At 49.5% G+C, this 5,360-nt stretch overlaps 1 long non-coding RNA gene across 1 annotated transcript; it reads left to right on the forward strand.

Moving 5' to 3' along the window:
- Nucleotides 1-1,290: 1,290 nt before the first annotated feature.
- On the forward strand, nt 1,291-1,910 carry LOC117186739. Its single transcript, XR_004471669.1, has 3 exons — nt 1,291-1,574; nt 1,633-1,736; nt 1,792-1,910. It is a non-coding gene; the product is annotated as an uncharacterized LOC117186739 (long non-coding RNA).
- Nucleotides 1,911-5,360: the final 3,450 nt, after the last annotated feature.

Below are 5,360 nucleotides of genomic sequence, written 5' to 3' on the forward strand. Positions count from 1 at the left end.
TAAAATACCAAAAATTGCTTGGAATCCATTAACAGTACCATAAATTAACCACACAGAAGAAATGGATAAGCTAAGAAACGAATTAAAATTGTTAAAAGATGGTCAACATGATTTAAAAGGACTTAAGTTCCATCATGTATCTGGACATGCGGCCTTGATTATAGCAGCATAATAAGAAGCATAATAATAATAATATTGATAATCTATGCCATAAGAAGAATTAAATTAGCACGAAGACTGCAAACGATAGCACATCCCTACCCACTGTAATTAACCGTAAATGATTATCCACACTTTTAATTATAGCTATATGCCATGAAGAAAATGTACACAAAAAGGTTCACAAGAATCAAAATACAAAACCATGCCTTTGGCCCCTTGCAGAATTTTCAAACATAAACATTGTGAGGAACCGGGGTTCCCACAGGCCGAATTCGGCCGAAACACAGCCGGATAAGGCTACGGAACGGCCGGATAAGGCTGACGGCTGGCCGGATAAGGCGAACGTCAGTCCGGATACCCGCGGATATCCGGATGCGGCGAAGGGGCCAAGGGCCCCCAGAGAGGAGAAGTGTCCCGCTCTCGGAGAGGAAGATATGCGAGAGGCAGAGGAGACGGCGGGATTGGGCCGGCAGTGGTCCGACCCATGACCAAATAAGGTCATGGGATCACGCCACCGGCCTGGTCCCGTTGCGAATGCTGTGGAAACCAGAAGACGGCAATGGAAAGTTACCGACGCCGAGCCGGGGTCCCGTTAAGGCGGGGTTATAAAAGGAGGCTGCGGCGACGGTGCGGGATCTTTCGCAGATGAGCTGTCGCGCGCGCACATTGAACCCCTTTAAAACGTAGAAGTAATAACCCGCACGGTTCGAAGAGTGTAGTGAAGTGCATACAGAAGCAGAGAAACAGGCAATACAAATTCGTTGCATCGAATCTGCTGACCGCTGAGCGAGCCCAGCTAACTCAAGCCGCCTAAAAAGTAGGTCCGTTACAACATATTATTGTACACATTCACTCATGTATCCAAATAACTGATCTCTAAAAAAATCACATAAAGTAGATAAATAATGACTTTTCTGGTGTAAACAAAGATCTGTAACCCATTAAAAGATACTGCAACAAAACACAAGTTGGGAAAACACTTAACCAATGCAGTCCTAGAATAACACTAATATAAGCATGCACTCAAATAACCACCCGAAGTAAAATGTATCCTTTGCGTCGGTCTAAGATAATTATAGAATACGAAGTTGTACCTCTTGCCTAATTGTCAAATTACATATAGGGCTCTGATTTTAAGAATTAAAATCAGTTCGAATTTACAACTCAACTCACAAATGTCTAGCCAAACGAAAAGATTAAGCAACAACAACAGCGACAAGCAACGCTGACGAGCGAAAGAGAATATTTATATGCAAAAACTAACAATTGCAGGCGAATCTATGTAGCCGCGAATCTAATGCGAATCTACTTCTATTCCAATCTTTTCAGGTAAAAACGGGGGCACCAATTTTTGTCTTCACTCGAGCTTTCAATTTGCATACAAATACCATTGTTTTGGAACGAATTTCCAGGTATTCCAAATTTATCTTTCTCTTTGATTTTGTCGTCTGACCATGTGCTTTTCCAAAGAACTGCAGAACTTGCGTTTTGCACACACCCACGAGACGCGGTCACTTTGGCAATTTGTTGTACATATGTATGTATGTATACATATGGATGCGTATACCTTTTTGGTGAGAAGTGCAATTTCTTGAAATTAAATTTACATTTAACTTGAAAGTCCAACAGGGGACGCCAAATACCGAGTGTTTGGTGGCTGAAAAATAATATATATCTTAACGACGAACGATGGAAAACCTTGTGAGCCGCGGCGAAGGCCTACTACTAGGCAGACCTCTACTCTAATACCCGGTTAGGTTAGGTTAGGTTAAGGCGGTAGCCGGGAGGGGGGGGGATAAGAGCCTCCCGCCCCCAAGCTCACTTGGACCTATAAAAGGTCCGTTGTGTTGCCGCATGGGCATGTGCCCCTTCGCGTTGCCCGAACCGTGAGAGCATACTTCTGCAGGTTAAGGGCAGTCCCATCCGGTGGCTTGGATGTATTTGGACAAGGTCCCTGGTTTGATTACGGACAGGTCCGAAATGTCCGTGAGGAAAGCGGCCCCGAGAATACGAAGACGACGATTTCCAAGGGCTGGGCAGTGGCAGAAGAAGTGGGGGACCGATTCCTCCTCCTCCTCGTCGCGACAACTCCTGCAGAAGTCGTTATGAGGGATTGACAGTCTAGAGGCGTGAGTGCCGATCTGCCAGTGTCCCGTAATGGCTCTAGTAACTGCAGAGCACTGTGCTCTGCTGAGTTTATACAGCTCTGCTGAGCGCTTCTTCGATCGATATGGCCATATCAATCTTGAGACTTTACAGGAAACGGTTTGCTGCCATCTCCTATTGGCATTTTGCTCGAACAATTCGTGCGTTAGGAGCCTGCAGGTAGCCAAGGGCATCGCTACTTGCTCCCTCTCCGGTAGGAGAGGAATCGTAGTACCCTGCCTGGCTAGCTCGTCGGCGGCGTCATTCCCCTCGATGTCCCTGTGGCCGGGGACCCATATAAGGAAGAGATCTAACTGCTCTGCGATCTCGTGCAGAGACCTGCGGCAGTCATTTACAGTCGCTGAGTTCGACGATATTGAGCCTAGAGCTTTGATAGCTGCTTGGCTGTCCGAGAAGACGCACACTAAGTGCGTATCTAGAAGTAATTTGGAGACAATCGAAATGGCCTCCTTGATGGCTTCAACCTCCGCTTGGAACACACTACAGTGATCCGGGAGCCTGAAGCAATGACTGATGTTCAGCTCGCTGCAGTAGACTCCGCCTCCCACGCGGCCGTCTAGCTTTGAGCCATCAGTGTAGAAGTGGACCGCATTTGCAGGTCCTGGTTCGCCCATCTCCCAGTCCTCCCTAGATGGGATTGATACCTGGAAGGGCGTCGAGAGGTGATCACTGGGGATACAGTAATCTGTCCTCTCTGGTAATTGCGGGAGTCTCATCAGGATTCCCGAGTGCCCAACCGCGGATGCTTTCCACAGTCTGGCTTCTCTCATTCTGAGGGCGGAAAGTGTTGCCACCTTCTTTCCCATGAGATCCACAGGGAGGAGGTCCAGCACAGTATCCAGGGCTTCCCCTGGAGTAGTGCGTAGCCCGCCAGTTATGCATAGCTCTGCCATGCGTTGAACTCTGCTGAGTTTATTGAGGCATGTCCTTCTGTCCAAGGCTGGCCACCATACCACCACTCCATAGAGCATGATTGGTCGTATGATGGCGGTGTAGAGCCACCGAACTATATAGGGGGTCATTCCCCATTTTAGTCCGATGGCTTTCCTGCAGGTATAGAGGGCCACTGTGGCCTTCTTTACTCTATCCTCTATGCTCAATTTCCAATCGAGCTTTCTATCGAGGATTAGGCCAAGATACTTGGCGTTGTTGCTGAAGACTAGCGTTTCCCCACATAGTCTTGGGGGAATCAGTACCGGAACTTTGTACTTCCTAGTGAAAAGCACCAGTTCCGTTTTAGACGGGTTGACGCCTAACCCGCATTTGTCTGCCCATTTCGACATTTTCGTGAGAGTACTTGTCATGCACTCACACAATGTCTGCGGAAATTTTCCGGAGAATGCTATGGCAACATCGTCCGCGTACGCCACCACACGGCAGCCACCCCCCTCTATCTCCCGCAGCAGTGTGTTCACTGCCACGTTCCATAGGAGGGGCGAGAGGACTCCGCCCTGCGGTGTGCCTCTGCTGACAAATCTGGTACACGTTGACGTCCCCAGTGATGCCTCAACCGTCCTGCATTGTAGCATCTGATCGATCAGGCTCACCGTCCTGGAGTCAACGCCCAGATCCGTCAGTGCGCCCGTGATGGCGGTCGGAAGGATGTTGTTAAAGGCGCCTTCTATGTCGAGGAAGGCTACTAGGGTGTACTCCTTAAAGTTAAGGGACGCTTCGATGATCGATGTGATCGAGTGTAGGGCCGTTTCGGTGGATCTTCCCTTCCGATAGGCATGCTGGGAGTCTGAGATCAGACTGGACGGAATGCACGCCGTTAGATGCAGCCCCAGGAGCCGCTCCATCGCCTTTAGAAGAAAAGACGATAGACTTATGGGTCTGAAATCTTTTGGGGCAGTGTGCGAGGGCTTGCCTGCCTTGGGTATGAATACGACTTTGGTCTGAAGCCAGGTGTCAGGAATGCACCCGTGGGAGAAGATTCCCTCGTAAATTATTTTGAGCCAGTTAATGGCTTTATGTCCCGCGTGAATCAGTTGGGCAGGGAAAATGCCGTCTGGCCCCGCGGACTTGTAGGGTTTAAAGCTTCTGATCGCCCAGGAAATGTTTTCCTGGCTTAGCAGTCCCAAGATGGCATTTGAGGCGACAGAAGGAGGCGCGAGGTAGTTGGGTCTGTTTTCATCGCAGCCAGGGAAGTGGGTATTTAGGAGAAGATTTAGCGACTCCTCGCTGGACGTAGTCCACGACTGGTCGGTGTTCTTCAAGTAGCCCAGGGTGGGTGTTGTCTTCGAGAGAACTCTGCGCAAGCGTGAGGCTTCTGAGTTACTCTCGATTTCGCTGCAGAACTTACGCCAGGAGGCGCGTTTGGCTTTTCTAAGTTCTTTGTTGTAGGTTGACAGACTGGCCTTGTATTCGGCCCAGTTTTGCTCAACGTTTTCAGCCTTAGCTTTATTGAAGAGTCTCCGGGAGGCTTTCCGGAGTTCACCCAGTTTCGGATTCCACCATTCAGGTTTCTTCCGGCCTCTGTTCTTGCCAGAGGGGCATGCTTTGTCGAGCGCCTTATTGCAGGCGTCGGTAAAGATCTTAAGAAGACGAGTCGTGGCCTCCGTGGAGAACTCCTCCTCAGATGGGGGCTCAGGGAGAACACGACAGAGGTAATCAGAGTACCGAGTCCAGTTTGTCCGCCTGATGTTTCGGAATCGGACTGGCTTCGGTACTGAGAAGGAGAAGACAGTTTCCACGTACCTGTGGTCCGAGAAGGAGTGCTCTTCCAGGACCCTCCAGGATACAATGTTACGCTGTATCTCATGAGAGGCAAGCGTGAGGTCCAGGACCTCCTTGCGGTTTTTAATGATAAAGGTGGGATCACTACCCCGGTTTAGTAAGACCATCTGAGTGGTCAGTAAGTAACTGAAAAGGTACTCACCCCTTTCGTTTGTGTCAGTGCTTCCCCACTGACAGTGATGTGCATTGGCATCGCACCCCACAATTAGGCCGATGTCCTTGGCCGAGCAGTCTGCGATTAGAGCCCGGAGAGGCGCGTGTGGAGGGGGGTCTGTTTGTTCATGCCCCATGTATGC

The sequence above is a fragment of the Drosophila miranda genome, chromosome XR (genome assembly GCF_003369915.1).
Source record: "Drosophila miranda strain MSH22 chromosome XR, D.miranda_PacBio2.1, whole genome shotgun sequence".
In the NCBI taxonomy this organism is placed as follows: Eukaryota; Metazoa; Arthropoda; class Insecta; order Diptera; family Drosophilidae; genus Drosophila; species Drosophila miranda.